At 47.4% G+C, this 26,948-nt stretch overlaps 1 long non-coding RNA gene and 1 pseudogene across 1 annotated transcript; both read right to left on the bottom strand.

The window, feature by feature from the left end:
• Positions 1-2,312: 2,312 nt before the first annotated feature.
• On the bottom strand, positions 2,313-8,251 carry LOC149362323 (uncharacterized; annotated as a pseudogene).
• Positions 8,252-19,885: 11,634 nt separating this feature from the next.
• On the bottom strand, positions 19,886-26,582 carry LOC149362322 (uncharacterized). The gene is made up of 3 exons (XR_016288490.1): positions 26,313-26,582; positions 25,782-25,833; positions 19,886-20,105 (listed from the first exon to the last, which is right to left on the bottom strand). It is a non-coding gene; the product is annotated as an uncharacterized LOC149362322 (long non-coding RNA).
• Between the last annotated feature and the right edge of the window lie 366 nt (positions 26,583-26,948).

Raw genomic sequence — 26,948 nt, 5'->3', positions numbered from 1 at the left:
TGAGACCAACCTCCACCATCCTATCACTAGCTCTTCCCTCGCAACTCTGCAATTAGCACAGTTTCTACACTTTGTCTTGCCTCGAATCAAATGAAAATAGTTAACATTTAAAGCCGTTGAGAGAGCAGCTGATTTTTTTTTTAATACACAAAGAATTAGTCCACCATGCGATTACGATCTTCCCAAACACTACGCAAAGTGAGCGATAAGGTGCGCTGCACGCAAGCATTGTTGCAAAACAAAACATAAATGCGACACACGCCAACCAAGGCGCTGGTACTAACCTTATGTAAAGAAGTGGCTCCTTCAACGTAGGATACGGCAAATGGATTTCCTTGCGCAGCGTGACTCACTATGGAAGGGAACACGGGAGCGCGTGGACGCCGCACTTCGCGAAGCGCGGCCGTCGAGGGGCGGCAAGAATCAGCGGCAAACGCGCAGGCGCAGTAAGCATAGCTGGTTCCCTCTTACCCCGTATATGCTGGATACGGGCAAATCCCGGCACCAGTCTGCGACAGCGCTTCGTTAAGCGCGGAGGTCACGAGGTCCCGTGTTGCCTTGCATATCGAGAGAAACTCTAGATGCTTATAAAAACGACTCCTGCTGCAGTAAATTTCAAGCGCACGAGGTGATTAATAGTTAGGCGATAGTATGGTTCCTTAAAAGATGCTCAGTTACTTAGTGCCACCGGCACTGTAACCATTACCGACGATGGCGTTCCAGCTGAGACAGGAGTAGAGGCGCTCACCATTACCAGAGCGCTTTGCTCAGTCATGAGATTTTCGAAACAGTGGTTGAGCTCAGAATGGAAACTCGATCGGGGAATATGTGAAGTAGAGGGCAGTAATAGATTTCTGCATCAAAAGCCTCAACTATTTCGCCGTTACATCTGCTAATTGCCGCCGTGAAAACATTTGTGCCTTCCATTGAAGGCAGATATCCGCATCACGTTCACTGGCCTGAGAGGTAATATGCGCATTTGCTTTTCACTGATAAGTAATGCTTTCTTTCTTCCTCAATAAAATTCATATCCCGTATCTCAATTCACCTCCTTCGATACATCAACAACTTTAGAAATGGGCTAGTGCTGTCTGGTTGGTAAATGTTGACCGAGAGGATGTAACTACGCTTAATTAAGACGGGGCAAAGGGACGGACATACACACTAGCGCTGACTAGTAACGAAACTATTTAGTGTAACGTGTGAGGTAGCTTATGAGCTAAATATGATGAACCAAAATTAGTAAAACCACAGAACCGAACGCAACTTATCATTGTCGCCGATTAAGTATCGTACATTCTTGCGGGAAGAGAATTATCCACAGCCTTCAGATGTCTGTGTAATTAATTTTGCGCATCCTCTAGGCCTTGCAAATGAGCTTCGATGTCTCGTCTTTGTGCTTGGCGATGACAGCGGTCCGATGGAAAACCGCTTTTAAAAAATTCGCACTCAGCGCACTAAATGGCTGGATGGCTTCTGCGTGACTTGTTCTCTGTATCTTTGGCGAGCTCGCAGAGTCGATCGTTGTTGTAACGCCCTGTCTCTCCGATGCAGAAATGGCCACATGACATTGGAATCCGATATGCTACACCAACACTACGGACAACTGAATTCTTCCAGGTGATGATGCTGTCCTCAGGCTTAATGACACATGCCTTTCTAACAGCTTTTTCTTCTTCCGCCTTCCTTCAGTAGTTTGCGCTGTCCAGCTAGTTTATACCGGGAGGAGAGCAGCACGTCTGCTTTCCTTACAGTCTTATTCAAGTTGTGTGAGACTTTGTACATGTACGCGATGCACGCTGTTTTCAAAGAAACAAGCGCACCAATTACGACTAAGCAGTCAACGAGACGAGCAAACTCGGTGGAATGAAGGCGAGGTGAGCTGGTGGAGTCGTCATTGCACAGGGGCAGATCCAATCGGAGAAGGCCTGAGGAACAGTCAATAAGATCTGAATGCGCGGTTAAAAAGTCAAGGCCAAGGATTATGTCCTGAGGGCACCTGGTCAGGACGGTGAACAGAACGGGTATACGACGTCCGGCAATGCTGACTCTCGCAGTGCACATTCCAATCACGGGAGCGGGGCTGCCATCGGCGGCGCGAACCGTGGACATGGCGGCAGGCGTTAAAACTTTCTTCAGACGGCGGCGCAAAGAAGAGCTCAGGACAGACACTTGGGCGCCAGTATCAATGAGGGCAAGGACCGGGACACCATCCATGAGAACATTCAAGAGATTACGTTGGGCAGCGGGGGTCAAGAGACGATTTCCAGGCCGGGTCAATGATGCAGCGTCACCTCCGGAGGCTGCATCGGCTAGTTTTCCGAGAAGTGGCGGGAGGTCGAAGGAGAAAGGCTGCAGCGTGTGGTAGGAGAACGGGAGCGGCGGCCTAATGGGGAAGGTGAGCGGCTGGACCCACGAGCGTGCGGAGCGGGCTCGTCACGGAGCGGATCGGGATGTGGAGTGAAGCGGCGCGGGCCGTAGTCGTTGCGGCGGTCGACGAAGGAGTAGGGGCGAGGTGGCGGGGACCAACGGCTGCGGCAGTGACGGGAGATGTGTCCGACGCGAGAGCAGGTAAAACAGATCGGCCTGTCATCAGAGGTACGCCATTCGGCAGGATTGCGATATCGGTACCGAGGCGAGAAGCTGCGACTGTAAGTGGCAGCTGCGATCACTGGAGGGTCCGGGCTGGCATGAGCGTTGTCCACGACGCGAGAAGGGACGGCCATGTTCGCAATCTCCTGGCGAACGACGGCTTGGATGAGGGCCAAGGTGTTTTCCGGCAGTGGTATGGAAGAAACAGCGGGCGTCATCGCCTCCAGTTCGCGGCGCACGATACGGGTTAAGTTAGCCGGGTCGGAAGGCTGCCGCAGTGTTGGCAGATCTTCACAGGAGGAGCTCGCAGCAGTGTTCGGCAGCCGGTCAAAACGGCCAGAAATGCGCCGGTGTTTGGCTTGCTCGAAACGCCGGCACACTTCAAGAACAGAGGCGACGGTGGAACAGTCTTTGCATAGAAGCAGATTAAGGGCATCGTCGGCAATGCCTTTCAGTATGTGGCCAACTCGATCTGCCTCGGACATGTCTTTATCAACTTTACGGCACAAGGCGAGGACGTCTTGTATGTAGGCTATGTATGGCTCGGAGGAAGTCTGGGCGCGTGACGCGAGTGCCTTCTTGGCGGCTAGTTGGCGGCCGATGGGTTTTCCGAAGAGGTCGCGGAGCTTCTGTTTACAGATGTCCCATGAGGTCAAGTCATCTTCGTGGGTTTCGAACCACACTCTCGCGGTGCCGGTCAGATAAAATTTCACATTAGCGAGCATCAGCGTTGGATCCCACCTGTTATGCGTGCTGACGCGTTCGTAAAGGGCCAATCAGTCGTCCACATCAACGTCGTCTGTACCGCAGAACGTGCCCGGTTCGCGGTGGTGGGCGACGACGACCGCTCGCGGTGTTGACGGAGAGGGAGATGGCTCGGACTCGTTAGACACGGTGGCGAGAGGACGGCCACGGCGGAGAGCCAGCTTGAGGTCGGGGATCGAATTTAGCAACCTCCACCAAATGATACGTGGCTGCTAGCAGCAGCAGTAGAAACAGCAGAGGTAATCTGCTACGCAAGGAACCGACGGCTTGGAGTAGTCTCTCAGCACACAAGCGCGCACCTCAGCGTCGTCTTCTTTACAAAACCACTTCGTCGTCCTCTCAGCGTCCGTAGCAATATCTTGCTCCAAATTGCGAGCAATTTATTCGTGAAGGTACGACTGCCCGCATAAAATTATTTAAAAAAAAACATTATTCGTTGGACACTTCCATAACATCCCTACGGTACATTATCTATCCTCTCAGACGCGGCTACACCTCAACACCTCGCTTCATGCGTAACTAGCAGAACCATCTAAACAAAAATAAAAGAACTAGATTTTATCCTTTTATACCATTATTCAAAACATGGCAGAAACAGTTACACAGTTCAAAATGGCCGCTGTGTTTGCATCAAGCGCGCCTTACTCGCCAGGACAATGCGTACGCTCTGATCTGCAACCTGATGTGGCAATTTTTTTATTCGTTAACGCCTTCGAATGCTTTTCTTCACGCGGTCTTGTCCTGTAAGGCAGGTAAGCCTTGTTTCGACTGCTCTTTCTCTCACTTAGTCTCTTGCGCCTTCGCCTGAGTTCCGACGACACATTCTAGCTCCATCATATTAGCATTGAAACTGTATTCTCCTCCGGCGCTTTCAACGCACGCTATTCCTGGCACTCTTGTCGGCAGAGACCTGTAATGACTGGCCTTATTTCTACGCTTCTCTGCAAGCATCCTTTCTTCACTTTGGTTTGGGCAGCCTTTGCACTGTACAAGTATTCACAGTTACGTCTAAGGTCTAGTGAGGTTTGCTCGCTTTGTTTTGGGTAACCTTTACACTGTACAGGTATTCACAGTTACATCTAAGGTCTAGTCAGGTAAGGTCACGTGCGCAGGTCTATTCCATTCAGCGTTTTCACACCCCGGAAGACCGTTTCGCGGCTGGCTTTTCACATAGCCACAACGGCGTGTTGCACTTCTGGAAACTGTACGTCCTGCGCACATAGAGTGCATTTCATTCGCTCTCCTTCTCACAGAACTAAACGCCAGTGTGCCTCTCCTGGCCGCGTGTTCTATTTACCTTCAAACTTCCATCTTTGAGTTTCATCATCCTTTATCGAACATAGTGATATGTTTTCCGCTTGCTTGCTTTCTACGGGGCAGCACATGCGACTGGTCCTGATTCGAAAAATTATCGAAAACCATCTAGGCCCCGCCGCGCTGGCTCAGTGGTTACGGCGCTCGGCTGCTGACCCGAAAGACGCGGGTTAGATCCCGGCCGCGGCGGCTGAATTTCGATGGAGGCGAAATTCTATAGGCCCGTGTGCTGTGCGATGTGAGTGCACGTTAAAGAACCCCAGGTGGTCGAAATTTCCGGCGACCTTCACTACGGCGTCCCTCATAGCCTTAGTTGCTTCGGGACGTTAAACCGCAATAAACCAAACCAAGACCATCTATGTAAAGTGAAGAATTTGTTTTGCTAAATCACCTAATCATTCAGTGCTAGCATTCCATGCCTCCATTCGCTTGGCTGGGTCGCTGGCCAGCATTTTTTAAATGCGAAAGCACTACTTCACGAAGTCTAACTTGCTCCCCGTGTTTGTGAGCACGACCTCCGAATTTCGCGTCCATTACTATACCAACTGAGTCACGGTAACAGCTGTATGTGTGTGCAAGGCGTTATCTACATGATTCCACTCACATGCGAGAACATATATGTTCGCCAGACAAGCAGACGCCTAAATGAGGGGTTGGGTGAGTACAGACGTGCAAATGATGACATAGCGCATCCTGGCCAACTGAAAACGCAGATCCCCCCCCCTCCCCTGAAAACAAGGACGGAAAGAAAGTATGCAAACCGATGTTGAGCAAAGCAACCATAATCTAAAATTAGAATTACTAGAAAGTAAGACCAATAACCAAAGCCTTTACTATGATTACTATGAAATAAAATGAATACGTCAGCAGCCCTTCCGTGTAACTGACCAAGAAAGAACACGCTGATTTAATATCAAACCCTGCGTCACCCATTCCTACAAAAGCTTTTCTAGCCTGAAAAATAAAACAATTGAACGCAAGCTCTCGTTCGGTACGTCATGTCTCCGTACCAGGTTTTCATGTCAAAGTAAGCGCTCTAGATTACAAAATTCCTTGGATATGATACGGTACGTCGCCAATCGGTAGCCTTTAGAGCGCTTCATGAAATGTGCATGCTTTACCTTTCCCATTTTATGCTTCCGTACCGCCACGGTCGCTGCAGTCGACGTTTGTCGTTCCACCACTCCTGTTTCTTTTCCATGTAGTGTAAATTCCGCCAACTGCTGTCATGTGTGGCGGGGCGCAAAAGCCGCACATACAGTCTCTGCAGCTGCCATATTTTCTTTTAGACATATGAATTTAGCACTCTAGTACCTATTGCCATTTGTCACACGGAGAAATGTTTGGCCGTTGTAGACTTCATTTCTTCTGACGGCTGGATTAACTGTGTTTCAAACATCCGCTTGGTTGGAAAACAGCTCTGCATGTTCGGCCGTAAAGAAATTTTCGTGTTGTTGTAGGGGAACGAAAATAGCGTTCGCAAAACAAGCAATAAAACTGTAATGACGCACGCTAATGGCTGCGGGCCGGCGGTGTTCTAGGGGAGGCGTGCGTGCGTGCGTGCGTGCGTGCGTGCGTGCGTGCGTGCGTGCGTGTGTGTGTGTGTGTGTGTGTGTGTGTGTGTGTGTGTGTGTGTGTGTGTGTGTGTGTGTGTGTGTGTGTGTGTGTGTGTGTGTGTGTGTGTGTGTGTGTGTGTGTGTCAGGGAACCTACCCGTAAGCACTCTCTTTCTGTGTTGTCCTAGCAACCCCATACAAGGTGGCATAGATACTCCTTTACGCCACAGCGTGCCCACTGTAGCTCATGAACTTTTGGGCAGATGACGTTGTATTTTGGAGCTTGAGTACGTGTTTCTATTGTTCTTAGTGTTATTTTTGTTCCTTGTTCAGTTCTTCGTCCGGTGGCGCGTATTCTCTTCTGCCTAGCTTACAGTATAGAATTTTTGAGTATCTGATCAGCATTTTTGTCCACTCGCGCAAGTGCGTGTGTTATGGTGCCTTAGGCAGCAGTGCTCGGGCTGCGAGGAGTGCGGTTTCGTTCCCATGTACGGACTGATGCACTGGAGTGTATATAAGTTTGCTCGCCTTTCGGCTTGTTTAATATCCGTCAGGATCCTAATCGCTGCCTGCCCTTCCTGCCCCTTCTATAATTCTTCCACGCTTCTTGCGAATCCTTTATTACATTTTTTTCTGTGGGGTAATTGCGAGCGCAATGGCCGTCTCCTCCTGTTGTGTTGGGTCACTGCTCCTGACAGATGCGCTCTTTCTGATGTTGCCTTCTGCGTATCTGATTTTTTCGTCATGATGTCCCTAACCAACCCTGCCGCGGCTTTGTATAAGTGTTTCTGTTCTTTCGTTCGTTGCTTTTCTAAGGCTTGAGCTCTGATTTCTCTTCATCGTGCCTTGTGTGCCAGGTGCATGTTTTTTATGGGCTTTACTTGTAAGATGTTCAATTTTTCGAAGAATTCAGGTCGCTCCTTTGTTTTCCTTTTATGTGGCAGTTTAATGGTCTATGTAGGTTTAACGTCCCAAAGCGGCTCAGGCTATGAGGGACGCCGTAGTAAAGGGCGCCGTAAATTTCGACCAAATGGGGTTCTTTAACGTGCTCTGACATCGCACAGTACATGCGCCTCTGGAATTTCGCATCCATCGAAATTCGAGCCGCAGCGGCCGGATCCGCATCTTGCGGGTCAGCAGCCGAGCGCCATAACCACTAAGCAACCGCGGCGGCCATGTGCAGTATGAGTCACTCTAACACTGCTCTGCCTGTACTGATGTTGGCTAGGCGGCATTTCTGCGGTGTTTCTCTCTTTCCTGAACATTAGGAGTTCTTATTTGTTCTGGCTGCATGTTAGTCCGCAATCTTCTGCATACGTTTTTCCTGTGTTTGCAGCTTCTGCGGTCGGTATGGTATATTTCCTTCGTTGCCGCTGTTGGTCCATACGGTAATATCATCAGCGTAGATGGCATGCTTGATGCCCTTTATAGCCTGGAGTTTTCGTTGGAGCACAAGCATGGCTATGTTAAATGGCATTAGGATTAATGCTGCACCTTCTAATGTCCCCCTGCCGCTAATATTTATGGGTTCTCTTTCGGTCTTCCACACCTTGAGGTTGACCGTGCTTGCGACCAGGAAGTCTTCAATACATATATGTAGGTCCTTTGACCGCAGTGGGCGTTTTGTAGGTTTTTTAGGGTGGTCTTGTGCTTGACAATGTCAAATGCCTCTTTTACAATCCAGGATAGCTTTGGTTTCGTCGCCTCTGGGCATATCTATTCTTTCCTCCTTTGGCGTGAAGATGTCATGAGTTGATAGGCTTGTTCTGAAGCCAAACATGGCATTTGGGGGTTTGTAGCCTTCTATAGATCATGTTCTTAAAAAGTTTCCCCTAGCACGATGTGAGTGAATGGGTCTTAAGTTCGCTATGTTGATTCTTTGCCGTGCTTGGATATCAAGTGTACGTCTGCCCTGTTCCAGGCCTGTTTTTTTTCCTTCGCCCAGCAGTTGGTAAGGATTTCTGTTAGTCTCCTTACTGAGGCTTCAACGAAGTTGACCAGAATCTTGCCATTCACTCCGTCCATACCCTGGCTTGCATTCTTTTCACTTTGCATCACAGCTCTGCCCACATCCAGATTCTGTTCTTATTCGTACTCTGGGTGTGCCGTGTTTTTTTCACCGATCTTAATGTATTTTGGCGTAAGCTCATCCGCGACACTTGCAGGAGGTCAAACTGCGGACCCGTATCACCGTCATCTCGCCATCTTGGTGTACAGAGGAAAAAAGTGCAATTTCACTGACCACTAATGAATTTTATACTATGCCTCCTGCGGCCACTTATCACTCATACTTCCCAATATCATCCCGCCGCCTGACTCCGCGAACCCGTACGTTTGTCTTCACTTGGAACTCGTTTCGTAACCTTCCGTTAGACGAGGTATGAAATAGCTGATTTTGACCAAGGACAGAGCACCACGTATTCCAATGTGACAGGCTCCGACTCGCCCGCGGGCGGCAACGGCTCTCATTCACACGGCGGGCGGCAAGTTTTGATGATGGCCCGGACAGACGGGAAAAGCAGTTGTGGTAAGTTTCTCCCAACCGCCTCACGACCTTCTCATTGCTTTTCACGGTGATCCTCGCAATTCCCTCCCAACAGCGAGGCAAGTGCCGCATCTCACAACTGCAGCAGCCCAATGCATATGGACATACGAGGGAACTGCGCCGGCCACACCGACTTCATCGCACACAGCGCCCCGATCCCAATAAAAGAGAAAATAAGCGAAAATGCCAGTAATTGACCCTGTACAAGGAGCTGGCTCGCGGGATAGAGAGCACTCTCAGTAGTTGCACCTTTGAAAGTGCAGCAGACTGCAGCTCAGGCGGCAGTGGACAACCTGCGGGCCCGTTTTTGGCTTTCGAAGCCTGCGCTGTCCGCGGACAAAGCGGAGCAAGTGACGTCGGGTCACGTGGTGCTGTGTCAGCGCCTGAACGAAACCGATTTGGTCCGTTGTTTGAATGGGCCTCAAGGCACCAAATGTTATCTTCCGTTTCCGTTACGTCCCATGCATACCTCCATTTCTTATCGACTTCACATAGGTTTCATTTTAGCCATATTACCATTAATGACATCCTATTACTATGTAAGTGGCTGGCTAGTTGGCTATGTATGCAGAGTACTACGGTCCAGTAGCTACGTGGACCCTCTTCCCTCCATTATTTTACGCTGTAACTTCTGTCCAATCGTTCACGTTGTCAGTGCCATCACTAAAGCCAAGCAAGTAAGGACTATATAACCATTTGTTCTTCCATATACACTGTTCAAGCAACGCCGTGCCTCAATGAATGAGCCTACTCTGTTTCTTAATGAATCAGTGAAATCACCACTCGCTAACTGCAAATGTCGCTGGCGAATGTGTTGTGATTTGCCGTTTGTGCTCATGGCTATGATTGTTGATCCCTCCAGAAGCACTGCACCATACCCCGCTGTGCTGTAATCTCGTCGTGCTGTTTTTTCCCTGCACTTTTCTGTCTTCATGCTGTTGTTTCACTGTGCCGTTTTGACGCCTGCTGTTTTTTCCCTGTGCTATTTTGTCGTCATGCTTTTTTTCTCGGTCCTATTTTGTCGCTGTGCCATTTTTTCCCTGTACTTTTTGTGGCCATGTGCTGTTTATGTAGCGAAAGCTACACTATTTTAGCTGGGACACATTTAACCGTGAGCCTCCAAATGACCATGAAACGACTTTGAGATAAGTAATGGCTATTGTTCCTATGCACATATACCTAACCATGCGTGGTCCACGGAGTCGATCACCCTTGATGGTGAACTATGGCCTTCAACTTTGACCCTGAACTTTAACCTTTACCTTTGGTCTTGAGGGGGAGGAGGAAGGGGAGGAGGAAAAGCTCGGAGGTTAACCGGTAGATGAAACCAGCTTGCTACCCTGCACCGGGCAAAAGGAATGAGGGGATATGAACGTAAGGAAGGAAATGGAGAGATAAGAAAAAGAGGAAGGCGAAAATTCTTCGGCAAAGTCACAGTCTGTCGTGCAGGGCCGACACTCACAAGAACCGCAGAAGGGCCTGGCAGGCCCTCATTGCCGACGACCTCCGCGGCCAGTGTCCAAGACTCCGGAACTGCGTTAGCGGGCGTGAAGCGGTGTGTTCCAGCGTAAGGCGGAGAGAATGTCTCGCAGAACTGTATGCTGGGCATTCACAAAGAATATGAGATATGGTCTCCTTGAGGCCAAAGATGTCGCATGCAGGGTTATCAGCCTTGCCGATCACAGTAGAGTAGTGGTTTGTGAATGTGACACCAAGCAGCCGGCGGCACAGCAAAGTTTCCTCATGTCGTGGTAGGCCGGATGGATGCCGTAGCTTCAGGTCACAATCCAGGGATAATGGACTCGGGTTCAAAAACTGGTCGGAAGTCCGCAAAGCAAGCGTGATCTCTCACGTCAGTGTTGGAAGCCTACCCGTGGCGTCGGCGCTCGACATGGGGATGGACACAAAATCGCCCTCGAGGTGAGCCTTTAGCGCGGCCTCGTCCGCGCGTTGGTTGTCTGCGATGCCTCTTAGTCCTGGCAGCCATTGGTAGATAATATCGTGCCCTTTACTGATGGCGGTGGGGTGTAGCTCTCGGGACCGATGACGAAGAGCAGATTGTAAGCCTTGGAGGGCTTCTTTTAAATCAGTGAAAACAGACCATTGGTGGGGTGTTTCTTCACTAATATGCTCAATGGCGACACGAATAGCAATAAGTTCTGGACCACTCCATGAAGTCTAGAGTGATGTTTTCACCTTCTTAACTATAGTACTTACGGCGATTACCACGGAGCCCGAGGAACTGGGGAAGGTCACTGAGCCATCGGTGTATGCGTGCAATCGGTGTCCGTGCTTCTCATGCAAATATTCAAGAGTGCTCTGTTTTAATTCTGCTGAAGATAAAGCAGCCTTCTTTTTGTTGCCTGGTATAGAAAGCAGCACGCGAGGTTGGTGCAGGCTCCATAATGGAGTGTACGGTCTAGTGAAACTTCCAAAAGAAGTTCCTTCCCTACGTTATCGTTCATTCCGTCTTCTTATTTATAAATTGCTTCTCTTACCAGAATTACAAGCCTTTTTCTTTATCACAAGACGGCGTGTAGTCCATTGAAGTCATGCTAGTGCAATCTGCAAAATAATTATTGTTGCCACTGCAAGAAATAGTCCATTGCGGTTGTGATACAAACTTAAGTGCAGTGCTACACGAGTAACTTCATTCTTATGGAGCCATATTGGCGTCATTGGTACTGCTACTCCATGTATACCAAGCATTTACTTGTTAATTACTATTATGAATAGAGTTCCCTGCAGAGTTAATACTTCGCAACGCATGTGATGCATATATTACTGGTAAGATACAAGTTATCTTTTGATCACTGTTTTGAAACGACAAAAAACGCATTGTAGCAGCCTAGAAAGTGCCACAACGCAGTAAAGTAGAAATGACATCAAGAAAAAGCTGTTCATTCACTTGCTTTATTCCCATTTTACAGTCCCCATCGGCGTCACCAGACTATTCTCTGGTATTTTCATAAATTCTGTCCTTCCGTCGTCTAATGACTGTAAACGAATGTAAGGCGCTCGGTTGCTTCAAAAATGAATGCAGTGCATGCGGAACCTGTGGATTCATTCCCTGCCGAGCTGTGACTGATCATACTCAGTGCTCGGGACGATGCCGAGCTCGACGAAAAAGGTTGGTTAGGGGTCGGGTTGACAGTTCTGTAGATACACAAACGATGGGGGCGCCAACCGCCAGCAGCAAATTGTTCCTTCCTGGCCTGTAAGAAAAGGGTTGCCGCTACGAATTGGTGGCAGCGGAAATTTCTTTCCGAAGCACAAGTGAAAAATACGCGGTGAAAACGTACAGAAGATTTTCATGGAAAAGAAAATATTCCGCGGCTTCCACCTGTACTGCCATGGGTAAAGCCGCCTACCAACCACGTTAGTGTACCACGCCGGTTTTCGTAAAAAAAAAAAATGAGGAACAGCGTATTCTGGAGAAATGGCAAAAATAATTGCTGGCGGTTTAGCATTACTAAGGAGGAAATATTGTGCAAAAGGAGTTTTTCGCAGATAGGCTTCTCCGCCACATACTGCTTGATAGCGTGACTGAGGCGTCCACTGATCCAGGGAGCTAGTTATGCGCTTTTCCCTTCCTCAACCTCAAAGGAGTCTGCAACGCGGTCAAGGTCTTCGCCAATGAACCAATAGAATACCGATACCTATTGCTCCAGTGTCGCGTTTCTGCCAAGACATTGTGAATGTAAACTAAAACAGCACACATCTCTCTGCCAAGTAGCTGAACGCGCGATGGATGTGACCACGGACCGAGGGAGCCAGTTATGCGCGTTTCCTTTCTTTTCATGACCTTTGAGCAGAGATAGAAGTTGATGAAAACGACGATGTGCAATGTACAGCCCGTGAGTGTGCAGTTCAACCAAGGCGTGATCAGCTGCCGCGATCGCATAGTGCTCTCATGCAGTGGCCAGCTAAGCTGATCCGTTCACGCCGCCGCGTGTTAAAAGCCCAGTCTCAGCAATTTTCCTTGTATATCTGCAGGCATACCACATGTTTTAGACAGACATCTCCTTTTTCGAAACTGCTAGTTCACTAGTGATCTTGCGTTAAAAAAGCCCGTGAAGGCAAATTTTGCTCCCCTGTAATTCGATGCCAAACTCTCATCCACACACGCAGTGGTGCAAGTGCACTTGATTCTATTGGGCGTTCTGTGTCTCAACGAGTTAAAATAAAAGGCATTCAAATAAAGCCGGCTTGGTTGCTGTTCGTCTAGTTGTCCTGTGGAACTATAGAGTGAAAAACAGTTTCCTTTTTTGAATACACCTGCGCAAACGTAAAGAGAGGTTCTCTGGTTGTTAACAATAAAGACCCACGTGAAACATGCATGCAGTGATCAAACCAGAACTATTATTGCTGAAAAGAAGAAATCTTAATCTAATAACCACTTCTACGCTGTACCGTCTTTTGGGCCACACAGCTGGAATCAAGCGAGACGGCTGCACTGAAAGGTGTCAGTAGCAAAGAGGGAGTAAGTAGTGTAATACGTTAAGACCTCACCATCCGACTGCATTTCGCTGCTGGCCCCGATACTAGGCCGCATATCCTCTTTGCAATGCACAAAACGGGCTAGAAGGCTCTCAAACATTTATTCTGACCCCATTGACAGTCCACCGCAAGCATTCAATAAACTTGGCTATGTACTACCGCTCTAAACCCCATTGACTGAAAGATTTTTGCGATTAAAGTCACTCTCAAAGATAAACCCTACACGCAGCGCCAGGCTCATTTCAATCCTCTGGACGAAGCCGCTGGTCCCTAACGGCAGCGACGTTTGCATTTTCGTGATAAGGGAGAAGTACTAATGTGTATGTACTGAGAAGTGAATGCCGTTTAACGAACCGCGACAGATACATTTTTCCGAGATTTCCGCTGAAGCACGCATCGTATCCAGTTCTTTGGCTCTGAGACGCGAACATGAGCTGATCAGGATGAAAGCTGCAAACTAAGAATATGAAGTTTCGAAATTCCACCGCGAGAGAGACAGGAAGCCTTGATATACACCTGAGTGGCGTTCACAAAGAAAGATAACACATCGGTGTAGTACTCATAAATGAACCTGCTTCATTTCTACTGTCTTCTTTAGAGCTTCGATACGCAAATTTTTTCAAAGCAATTTTTTTGAAACGCGACTGATTTCTTCTCGTATCAAATTATATTTAGTAACAATTTTCTGCCGGGAAGAATAAAAAGCTACGGGCCGATCGGACATGACATGTTTGCTCTACAGAATGCAGGCGCGCCATATGCGCGGCGCGATTTTTCAGTTGAGTGACGGCGGCTGGAAGCGCATCGAGGCTGACGGTGGCGGGTTGAGCAGTCTTCTAGTTACACAGATGGATTTATAAGGAGATGTGGTGCCTGTGCAGATCAGCTGGCTTTGTCACTGCATCTTTGATTTCAATTTCGCCGCCGCTTTTTCGTTCTGTTGCTACGTAGAGTTCTAGTTCGATAGAGGTCTTGTGGAAGCTGCAGGTAAATGGAATGGTGCGAGGCGGCGCTCCTCCAGGGTAGAGTTGGGTGAATGAGTGAGAGATGGCTCTTCTGAAAGCTGAAGGCGGGTGGTGGTGGAGCCGAGGTTGAGGGTGGCTGTGGGCGAGCAGCCGCTAGCTAAAGGGGGTGGTTGGTAGATGCATGGTGCTTCCGGAGGATGGAGTGTTTTGACCCCTCGGTTTGGCTGAAGCCTTTTCTCCAAAAGACAAAAAATCGCGGAAATGTTACACTAGCACCGCATTTGGAGTAAAACATTTCAAGGAGTTCCACTCATTTAGGGCTTACACATAGTAACTTTAATCTACCACCGAATTATAACGTTTACAGCGAAAGATTGGTGCAGTTTTCAGGAGCCAAGGTTTGGAATGCTTTACCCCCAGAAATAAAGCAGTCTCATGAAACAAATAGAGAATTGCGAACATACTTTATGAGCCTTATTTGACATATGTGACAGTTGTCTTCGGTTTGTGTCTGTTGTACCATGTTGTTCATGAAAGATTTTTTTCATTCTGCTGTAAAATGCACATTATTTTATTCTTTCCTTGTTGTATGATGTATTTGGGTCTTTCGCCGTGATTTTGTGCTTTTCATTTTTCACAAGCGCTGTGTCATTGCCTTCATATATTTTGTTTCTGAACCCCACACTAGCCTCTGGCTATGGGTTCAGTCAGTGTTTTGGTAATTTGTATGGCAAAAGTAGAAATAAAATGAATGAATGAATGAATGAATGAATGAATGAATGAATGAATGAATGAATGAATGAATGAATGAATGAATGAATGAATGAATGAATGAATGAATGACGCATCGCGTGAAATTGTGAAATTTTCCACAGCCAATTCAAATTAATGCATGAGCATATTTCCTCCTGCCGAGCAGTGTGCACCTGGTGGAGGAATTTGGTCGTGTGTAGTTGTCGTGGAATACACATCTGCTGTAACCTCTTGTTATTCAAAGAACATATGTTAACGACCTAGCGTGACGGCTCTCGTTCTACAAAAACGCACGTGTCGTCGTCGGTGTTCTGAGAGAAAAAGCAGGTGGTCCACCTGCAACCTAGGTCATGGGGTTTTATGACGTCATCACAGCCTTCGCACCGTGGCAGGTAGCAACCTTCCCGCCGGATCGTGAGCAAGCTTCCAGAATGTAGGTAATGATTGGTCACGAGAGGTTGCTCAGGTAGAGCAACATGCTTTTCACAACACCCCACAAGTGGCGGTGTTTTCGACAAACAACTGCTCAGGTATGTAGTGGCGCATCGTTTAACCGCTGCGCTACTGCTCCAGGAGTTATATAAGTACTCCTCGCTATCCTTGAATACATAGCAGAGAATTACTGAGTCTCCATATGTGGGCATGTGGGCAGAGTCTAGGCGACAGACGTGGATTAATTAGTTATATGTTGGGGGAGGGATCTCTACCGCTGCCACTGTAATTTTAGTGGCATTAAGCCTTATTTGATGGTGCAAACAGAACACAATCCAGGTTTGCGAACTGATGCACCAAGATGACCCCAAGCTGTATTGTAGTGAAAGCCACATTGGCCACTAACTTGCTTTCGCCGTGGCGGTGCTCCCAGGAGGTACGGAGACCGACCTTAAGCCGTTGCCTAGCAACCCCCGCAGCTGGCGGACGCCGCGCGCTCGCCGCGCCATCTGGCATGACGTCACACCGCGCGCCTTTTGGTACGACGTCACACCGCTTGCCTCGTCGTTGCGCTCGCCTCCCCAGCCGAAATGCCACGTCGCTACCGAAATGTGATTAGACGAAACTTCTTTCGCTAAGTATATCTTTGCCTAGCTGAGCTAAGACACTGACATTTTTGATAAAGGCGGCATGCAAACGTCCCCGCTGTGCTGTGAGATTTTAGTGGACATCAAAAAACCTCAGGTGAGCGAAATTATCCCAGGGCATCCCATTACGATGACATTTGTTTGGCTTCAGTATCATTGTGGGAGAGCTACTGAAATTTCAGTGGCTCTAACAGACACCATTCTTCAGCTCTTTGACGATACTTTTCACCACCGATACACAATGCTTTTATTTCAGCTGTTATTTGCATCTGCTTTGGGTGTTCAGGTGCGTTGCCAGCTTTTTTTCGCAGAGGACATATAAATTCACTGCCTGCACAGATTGCACGAGAATAGGACGATACCCTATTTGGCAAGGGGCTGAGTAAAATTTTTCCTAGCAGCAGCAAATTGCAGACCTCGCATTTTCAGGAAAAAGATTCATCGAAGGAAAGAGCCAGCCGCTTCGCTGCTGGTGCGCAGACGGCACGATCTCAGTAATAAGGCTACTCAGCGCATAGCACACAAAGTTAAATGGTGAATGTCGTTGACACAGCGAAGAAACGCATGCAAGAAAGTTTCGACAGCGCATATCCAATGTAAAGAGAACTACTAACTGGGCTCTACTCGTACTGTGGCGACACCTAGCGCAGATTCGGCAAATTGTTATGGTTATGCGAAGCGTACTAGCGGTACACTCAGATATGCGCACATCGTGTCTGCCTTCCTATGCGTGGTTGTAAATGACTGCCCTAAATCCTATAGTAGTGTTCCTGCTACTTGTGCCTCCATTTGGATGTGAAATGGAACGCGTACCTCTTCGTGTCTGACACCGCCTCGCAGATTGTCGGTCTTCTGTAGCACTGAGAACCTGCCTGAAAGCACATATCCATCAACGAGAAAACTTTTATAAAGGCTTCAGAGGTGCTTTACGGTGAAACAAGCCAAATTTTAAAAGAAGCACTCATACCCATGGAGAGTGCTTTCACTGGGGCGCAACGACTTAGATACACAAGCAATAAACTCATAAGCACATGAGGACTTTTCACAAAAATAGTGCAGTTGCTCTACGATTTCGATCCATTGCGCAACGAAAAATACCGGCACACTAGGCAGGCTTTTACACGTCTCTGCATATCTTGACAATGAAGGCTTGAGACAGCAGCTCTAAAGTCGCAGTTGGCTTGAATGAGAATAGCAAGACTGCAAAATAAGTTCGGCTCATGCAGTGACAGCTTGAATCGGTCCAGTACATGAAGTGGCGCTGGTCGATGGGGGTTGCAACCCGAAGAAGTGGAAAAATGCATTTCTGATTTACAACATTGTTTGTATTCACGTCAGAGAATTTTTTAAACAGCTCGAGCTGCTCCAAAAAGACATCGTAAGACGAGGCCGCCAAAAAATCATGTTGTTAGCTGTACTTATCAAGCTAGTGGGCATAGGATACTTCCTGCTGTGCGGGATAGTATTAACTGTCGGTCGACGGGAGAGGATTTGCTCCTTCAGTGAGCGTAATTGGACTATTATGATCATTTTTATCATCTAAACAAACACCAGATATGGACATGCGGCCGTTAGCGTTAGATGACGAGCACACCGAGTACTATTTTTTTCTTTTTATGATCCAAACCTCTATCAGCAAGATTAAGTGTACCAGAGTCGTCCTTTGAGCTAGCTGGTGTAGCATCATGGAAAAAATAACGCCCTTGGGGCAACGGACAAGGAAGGCCAAACAAGACAAGCGCTTGTGTTCTTTGGCCTTCCTTGTCCGCTGTCCTGAGTGCGCTATTTTTTCAATGAGGATTTAGTGTAGTTCTCAGCGTTGTCCCCATTTTTTATCGAACTTCCAATAAATCGGTAATAATTTTTTTTTGAGGAAAGGAAATGGCGCAGTATATACCTCACATCTCGGTGGACACCTAAACTGTGCTGTAGGAAGGGATAAAGCAGGGAGTGAAAGAAGAAAGGAAACAATAAATGTCATAGTAGAGGGCTCCAAAATAATTTCGGCCACCTGAGAATCTTTAACGTGCACTGACATCGCACACCACACGGTCGCTATTTGAGCTTCGCCTTCATCGAGACGCGGCCGCCGCGGTCTGATTCGAGCCCGTGAGTTCCAGCTTAATAGCCGAGCGCGCTAACCACTGAGACGCCGCGGCGTACTTGTGCAGAACCTAAAATCAAGCGACATCATCGTGGGTCACTGAATGACATCCTGGCCTATATCCTGTCTTTTGAATACTAACGAATGGGAACCCGTCATAATTAGTGCATTGACGCCGCTCGTACTGCGTCATCGGCGGCGGGAAATAGGTGCTCCCTTGCCGTGGGTAGGACTCTGCTCCTGTGCACTTTAACTGTTTTCCGCACGCTGTAGGCAAGTCTGAAAGGAGACAGCGATTTAGGGAAAGCTCTGAAATCATTGAAATAAACAATTGCCTGGCAAAAGCCGTTTTTTGTGTTACACTTCCACATCACACGGTGATATCAGCTCACCAAAAGGTCGCAGAGAAGAGCCTAAAGTTGGGCAGGTTCGTCGAGAAATTCAAAGGCACGTGATACCTTGTATTTCTTTTCTTTGACCGTGTGTTTCCATCGCGCTTTCTTTAGCTACGCATAACCTGGTAACTGTTCAACCGGAACCACACTTGTTGGAAGTTTTGGTTGGACGAGTCCCAACTACAAAATGTATTTTGCAGCCCATGTGAAGCGCAAAGATTCGACAACACATTGGGCAATTCGAAACTACGCTAACGCTTGCACCGACTTCTGTTAAATTCCTTTCAGCAGCTGTTCCAAAGGTCGCCAAAGAAAATCATGTGATGTCTCATCAAGCTGTGCAGGAGACTGGGCCTGTTTGTTCGTCAGAACTAACGAGCAGCGCACGAGACAGACACAGGGACACAAAAAACAGACAAGCGCTGTACCTAGAACTAAAGTTTATTCAGGACGGGGCTGAATAAATATGGTGCACTCACATGAAAAATAATAGACGGATAAAATAGGATCTCCCGACAACTTTCTTCACAGTTCACCATCGCTTATCCAAAAATTCCGGCTCTTTTTATTTTGTACGAAGAACAGATTGAGTGCGGAGGCATGAAGCCCCTGCATGAGCTATTATTTTCTCTTTGAAAAGCTCCCTTGTTATTTTGTGCTGGTTATTGGCCAGGATTTTACAGCCGTGAAGATCCCGTTGGCTGACAGGTTTCTGTCTTCAGTGGCGGCAGTACTTTGTCAGAAAGTCTGATGTAGTCGAACTTACAGTGTTGCACATCGCAGCTCAAATATTTCAGTTTTCTTTCCGTGCCAAAGATTCACGATGTCTACCTCGAATGTATCACCGCCAAAATAAAAAGTCGCAAAAATTAAGAGGCGCAATGAATGAGTAATATTAGTAACAATTGCTAAGAAAAAGTAAACGCGAAGTATTTGTCTATCGTATTCAGCGGACACCTGAACTACGGCGTGAAGGATGTGAAGAAGGTGGGACTCCAAAAAATAAAAATACGGAGAGGGGCCGTGGTCAATGGCGGTTGACTAATTTTAACCACTACGACTTCTTCAACGTGAGCCTACCTCGCACCAGGCACGGGTGTTATTTCTTTTCGTATTTCTCGAAATACGGTCGCCGTGGACAGAAGTCGATTTAGTCACTCGTGCTTATCCGCCGCGTGCAATAGTCTCTGAGCCAAAGCGGTGGGTGATCAATGGTGACATATACACCTGTGGTATAAAAATTTCTGCCCTTTGTTTGGACAGTGAGGTGCAGACAGGATGAATACATCCTAGGTCATGAAAACACTCTACTACGCAGTTCACGACTACATAAGCCGTCGATTATTTATTGATTTTGAAGAAAATAAAAGTTTAACGCACATCTTTCATGGTTCAGGGAAGCCGTAATGAGAGTGGGCAATGTTTTTAGGAAATGGGTAATTAGGGTCGACGCATATGCCAAAATTGCCCCCATAGCCATTTGGTTGGCACGCACAGCCCCTTCCACATCCCGTTGTTCGACGCGGTATCCACTGGCACTGAAAGTACAAGAAAATGAGAGGAAAAGTGTTTACTTCGTGTAAATGTAGCAGCAGCATAAAGGACAATTTCAGAAATTGGAGTCTTCATGATCACCCACAAGGTATGCAAAAATTGCGTAACATGATGGCCAATATTTCTTTGCAGCAGCTCACATAAACCGCATGTGACTTGCTTTTTTGCCGCAATAAAGACGAAAATGGATACGACCACATGCCGTATCCCGTCAGAGTGGGAAATGACCACAAGGGTAGAAAGAAGACAGGAGGAATCTTTAAGACCATAGGGTAATACCTACCCTTTCAACGTATTTTGAAGTACCCAGATACTAGACTTCTTACTTTATTCGCGCTTATTGTATTTCATTCCCCATTCCCACTTGTTTCACATGGACTCCAAGTAATATTCCCTGGAAGTTATTTAGAGTTTTGCGTGTTTTTTTTAAACACCTCTACTTTTATAGCTTGCATTGAATTAAAACCTCCGAGAAAAAGACCTACTAAGCAGATATGTACTGTTGTAGTAAAGTACCAATGCATTTCTCTTTATATAAAGCTGCGAAAAAATGAGGGACAATTAAGCACTTCCTTTAAGGGTATGATGCAATAATTTTAATGGATACTGTCAGCGGCTCCTCTTGGCCACGCAGAGTCGGGCACACTTTCCATATTATGTGCAAGTCCCCACGACATACAGGTAAAGCCGCACATTAACCACGCTGTACAAACCTGCCTGCGTGGCGTTGGGCAGCATCTCTGACCTGCAACCTAACCTCAGGGGTTCAACTTGAGGCTTATTACCCCAATTTTTGTTCGAGAGCAATGCTTTTGCTTTATATACTCACATCACTTAATGATGTTCGAGTTAGGCTGCGGCCTTATGAACTATTCTATTGTTTTAATCGCTTTTCAAATCCGGCGCTACACGAGTAGCGCAGCCACCTTTCCGAACCATCCGGATTTCTGCGACGAACACTGCTGGATTTTCTGCACAACGCTATTAAGCTTCGCTTTAAAATCAGCCGTCTATCATTTTTATTTCTAAGGGTGTTAAATGTAAGAAAAAGTGACGTTGTGTGCTGTTTAGAGTCAAAGGGAGAACATCCATTTTCCTAAATATTTCAGCAGACGCAACATGCATTGTAAATTCTATATTAGAGCTGCCAGCCTTGAGGTAACTACCAGTGTGGAGTTTAGGTCTATTTGCCTGTCAGCTTGCCTCTGTAGCCTCCTTTGTGATCTGTTGTCCAGCTTTCTCAAGATGGAACTTTTCGACAACTGTCAAATTCAAATGCCTTGGGAGTTCATTGGGAATATCAAAAGATCTGAAGTCTGACCTAGCTGCTGTCTCTAAATGAGAGCAATTCGTCTAGCCTGCATGGTGACTTTGAGATCTCCATTTGAAACAGGGCACTGTTTGCTGCACGCTTCCAGACTACGTCGGTAAATGACTGGTTGGCAATTACGGTTCCCAGTGGAAAGATGTCCTGGGAAACTCTGGCTCTGCTAGTTACTGAAAACAGATTAAACGTCCTGAAGATCTGTGTAGGGTGGGTTTTGTGCACAAAAAGCTCGTTCGCACTGTGGCTCGTGTCTGTGCGCCAAGTGGCGGTGTACTTCAACATATCACGTCACTCTTCGTAGCAAACATGCGCAGGTACGGGGCCCATAGATCCTTACGCCTGTCTTCTGAGTACCAGGCAAACGCGCAAGCAAAGTTTTGAAATGCAGTCGAGCTCACTTATAATGAACTTTACGGTTTCTAGATTCGGTTTGTTATATCCGATGTTCGCAGTTAGTGAGTGGACTCTTGGTACTACAACCAAAGATATTGTCTGTCAAAAGTGGCGTTTATTTCTTGAAAATTGCGCTATGCGCGTCTACTTGTTAAAAATCAGACCCTACCACGGCTCTTTCTAGGCTCTCCAGGGTGGTCATGTTCTGCTCGCTGAGTTGGTTGCTGCTGGTATCGCACTTTAAGAACAAGATATTAATCTTATTCCTAACGGTAGGGGAACGCTCGTACTTGACGTTCAGCGCATTCGCAGAGCACGCGGCTCTGCGGCGCGCGCTCAACCAGCAGTTTCTTACTCTTTAAATGAAGTCATTTCATTGCGTTTTTGTATTAAAGTGTTCTTTGGAGGCGGTGTGCCGAGGGCTGAAAAATGATCTTCGATCTCCGCGCTTCCTCAAAACGCGACCTCTTCAATTTCGGGTGAACGCCCTTCGTGAACGCCCTCTTCGACGGCGCCTCAGCGTTCGCTATAACCCAGTGGTGCGGGCAAATTCGTTTTACTTCAGACGAATTGCCATTGCCCTAATGCATAAGTTGACGATAGCTCCGCACTCGTAATAAGCGAGCGTTCGCGTTATATCTGCGGCGGTTATAGTGGGCTCGGCTAAAATGATGCCGGAGCGAAGAAATAGCGCGCAGCATAAGAGATAAGTTTGGTTTGGTTTATTGGGGTTTAATGTCCCAAAGCAACTCAGTCTATGAGGGACACTGTAGTGAAGGTCTCGGCAAATTTCGACCACATAGCACCAATTTCGACCACCGTGCACTCACATCGCACAGTACACGGGCCTCTAGAATTTTGCCTCCATCAAAATTCGATCGCCGCGGCCGAGATCGATCTCGCGTGTTTCGGGTCAGCTGCCAAGAGCCTTAAAACACTGAGCCACCGCGTAAGAGATAAGAAAACGCGCCTAGTGAAACGTGTCAGCCTTTCAGGAAACCTACAGGGTATCTTTCTTGCTTTGCCTGACAGCTGTTAATCAATCAGCTGAGCTCAAGGAAACTTCATGGTTTGTTTTTTACGGTTGTTTTTGTATCATAAATGCGAGTGCAAGCCCCGTAGAGGCCGGACGTACGCACTCTACATTTGGTTTCGAAAGCCAGGTTGTTATGGTCTACTGAAGTGCGGAAAATCATGTCAGTCATTCAGTAAAGTTCAGGAAGATTGCTGAGTTCGATATCGAAAAGAAACAGAAAATCTAATTTATCTCCCATTTTAGCCTATCCTCTTCCTTAGTAGCTTCATGTTCCGTGCAGTATGTCTAAGAGCTCTTTTTGGGTTCGTCGCCATCAGCTTATAAGCACAAGTTATCTGGGCATCGGTTCCAGTTAGGTCCAGTTACCGACGGTTGTGCGGTAACTGGTGGAGTCAACTCGTCAGGAGCTTGACAGGACATAGTCTGCAGTCTCATAGGCACCACTGTGGAACCGTAACACCACCTTCTGCTAAATGCGTCTCTCATAGCCTGAGTCGCATTGGGACGTTAAACCCCATAAACCAAACCAAACCTAAACCAAACCTGCTAAATCAATTGTTGACTGATGCGGCGTTTTCATGCGTCTCGCCAAGTGTGTCTGACTCCGTGAACCACCCCAGAATAGATGGGCTGACCTAGCCCGACGGGCTAGCTTTCTCTTAATTTCATACAAGAGCAAATTACCGTACAGGCAGGCACGATTTGCATTTGCTGCTGTTTTGACGCCATTCGCCGAGTTTACGTGAAGCAGATATTTGTTTGAGTATGCTTTCTTCGCGCTCTTTTATTCTCCACGTCTACAAAGAGGTAGCTGGGGCAGTTACTGTAGAGCTACAGTAGCGGTGACTTTAGAGCTAACAAGTATACAGCTACTGATCTTCAAAGGCAGGTAAGACATAATTACTTCAAGAGGTCTCCTTAAGGCCGAGTCACACTGCGGAAACAGTCCGCCAACCCGTCCGACAAAACAGTGTTTTCGTCGGGTTGGCGATCCTGTCACACCGCGTCAACACGAACAGTCGGTAAACATGTCGCTGTCTCCCGCCAGGCTGTGTTGGCCACATGTGCGCCACTTGTTCAGAAACACCCTGTCACACCAGAAAAACCACTTCAATCGCGTTCCCCGGCGCTTCTCTGGATTTGCTCGCGCGCTCTCCTCCGTGCGTGTGCACAACCGCGGAAATTGGAGACACCTTGCGCTGTCGTAGCTACTGGCGGTTTTGCAGAATATCGGACGAACTATGACTGTGCGCGGCGGCTGAGGTACAGCCTTGCTCGATTCTGACTCGGACGACCAGCCGCCACCGCAGAGAAACCGCGCTGGATGATCGACTGGCTGAGAAGGGCGCCTGAGAAAGGCGTTTTCGAAAACTTCATGCGAAAGAATTAAACACGGACTACATGCGTCTATTTTCTGTGCCCTGTGTCTACTTCTACGCATTTTGTGTTTTGCGCTGCTGTTCCACAATGCATTATCAACCCGGCCGGTCACTGCAAATCACGCCACAATCTCGGCAGATTCATCGAGTTTGTTCCACGCTCTGAGAGTACTAAAAAAAAGATATAATTGTACGCATCATTCTTGCAATCAAATCGGAACCCAGTAAAGTTATTCTGATTGCTATCCCAAAGAAAAAAATGCAGCACTGCTTTCTTCTTCATCTCAAGTTCAAAAATAGCAGGACAGGTAACTGGTAACTCGCGCTCACCTGTGAAATACAGTCCCAACTAGCGATCTCTTGAAACACAGATTCCTTCAGATCACACCGTTGATATTTTGGGTCTGTTATATCCCATGGAAAACGCCTCTCTTCAACCATCCCGATCAAGTCACTTTCCTGGCGGCTGGAGAACGACGGCAGCATGTTTGCGGGAGCAACTGGCACACTCGTCTGCTGTCGCGGCTGCTGCTCGAGTGGTCCTATCTCGCGCACAACCCCGTCAAGAAACTGCTAGTGCTCGCGGCCGCGGTAGGCTCTACACACGGCACAAGACATTTTAGGCTCCCTACAAAGCCGCATTCGTCACTGCTCACAAGAATGCGACGGGGAACGTAGGAAATGTGCTTCTCCACGGCGGTGGCATCCGCCAGCCGGTGGTGGCCACGGCAGCCTCCCCGTCTGCATGCGCCCGCCTGCAAGACGCCGTACGCGGCAGATACCATTGCGACGAAAAAAAACCACGACCTTCTGAAAAAAATGCTCATGTTTGCACTTTGAAAACGACGTTTGCAGGCACGAAAGGCACAAAAGCGGTGAATCACCGCAAAGTGCTTGGCTTGGTTCGTGCGGTGTCGCCGCGAAATTCGCCCGGCCGGCGAACAGCGCCAACCGGGTCCACGAACGCCGTTTGTTTGTTGTTCCGGTTCCCGGAAGCTGTCATACCGAGGGAACATCCAAGCAACCTGTCTCGTTTCCCTGCCGTTCGTGCAGTGTGACAAAAAGTTGTGGGACGAGTTGGTTGGGCGACTTGTTGACGGCTCGTTTGCGAACATGTTTGGTTCATGTCGTTGTTGTGTTTCCGCAGTGTGACTCGGGCTTTAGGCGCCTGCTCAAATGTTGTCCTGGCTGTTACTTTTCACTAATAATGTGCTCACTGATCGGAAGTGTACGTTGTAATACTAAGGTGACCATCATGGATTGTGAATTTTCGGGGCGCGAAAATTAAGTCACTTCTCACAGCCACAGTTAACACAGTCACAGTTAACAAGTTCTTGCCGGCCTCAATCGGTGTACAGTCTCTCTGCTTAAAATTATTGATAAGTGATGACTGATGAATAACTGCTACCCTTTTCTGATTGATGTTCTTCAGGTGCAGCCAAGCTAAGCTCCCCCCCCCCTCCAATAACTTAAGAAAAATAAAAGGCCCAAATGCAGGGAATAATTCGCAAAATGACGAACTTACCAAGGCTAAGCAATGTCCATGAAGTTCCTGTTCTCTGTGCGCTTCTTTATGGCTGGAAAGTGAAAGAAAAATATGCAGATTCGTGCAATCGTTTCTAACAGCCATCTTGGTTCAACGCAAAACTAAGGCAAAGGAAACAGAATTGCGATCCTTGTGTGAAAGCTTTTAGCGCCCAATAAAACAGGAAATATCCCTGGATAACAACTCTCCATAACCTCCCGCACGAATTGTTTTTCCCTGAATCTTTCGATTAACAATCTGAACCCAATGAATGACCGAAAAGTGGAATTAAAGGATGCCCCCCAACGCTGATAGAAAAAGTATTTCGTTCCTTTTGTTTTGGGCATAGCTCTTAAGGCAAAGCCATGCTACGACTTTCTGGTAAATCACTCCACTCGATACATGCCGGCAACACACCGTATCGCTATTTTTAAAAATTTCACGATGGAAATCATGGAGGGAGACTGTTGCTAACCATGCAGCTTAACTTGGTTATAACGGCTGGCCTGTAAGTTGAACACAAGAGCTTACTCGTAGGCGCAGGAGACTAAGCTTAGAGTGCCGAGGAGCAGGCACAGTGGAAGCCACCGATTCATCTCCGGTGCTAGAAACGTCTTCTTCGCAGCTGGAACTTTCGCTGGGTAACAGGACACTGCCGATGAAACGGCTTTTATACGCTACACAGGTACTAAACCCCAATAGAATTTTTTTTAATAACAAAGGACCTTTGCGCAAAGTCAGAATGCTACGTTTTCAACATTAGTACAGATAACAAAAAGGAAAAGTCAGATTCTGCTGCTACATATGTCCCGAAGAACGGCTTTGTCATGTGGAAATGAATTATTCACAAGCGAGCAGTGCGGAAGCTATTGTCCGGTGAGGTTCCGTTTAGTTCTCGTTAGTAACATGCGTCGAACAAAACGCAGATGTTCTTGCGTGTGGCGCTGCATCCGCGTGCTACGTACGCAGTCTCACAATAAAGGCTGTTTTTTTTTTACTTTGTACGTGAATTTTGTGCCTGCAGACTATCGTTTCTGTTGCCTTTTTTTTTCTACCGAAAGTAAATAAAACCTGTATCTTTCTTCTCGAACGTCCGAATGTGCTTCGTTGGCAAAGAAAAAAAACTCGACGCGCAAACTGATACATTGAGACTTCGAACACTTATTG

This window comes from Amblyomma mixtum, chromosome 2 (assembly GCF_055824585.1).
Source record: "Amblyomma mixtum isolate Tamu chromosome 2, ASM5582458v1, whole genome shotgun sequence".
In the NCBI taxonomy this organism is placed as follows: Eukaryota; Metazoa; Arthropoda; class Arachnida; order Ixodida; family Ixodidae; genus Amblyomma; species Amblyomma mixtum.
The sequence above is the reverse complement of the archived record's forward strand: the minus strand, read 5'-3'. Positions and strand labels throughout refer to the sequence as shown.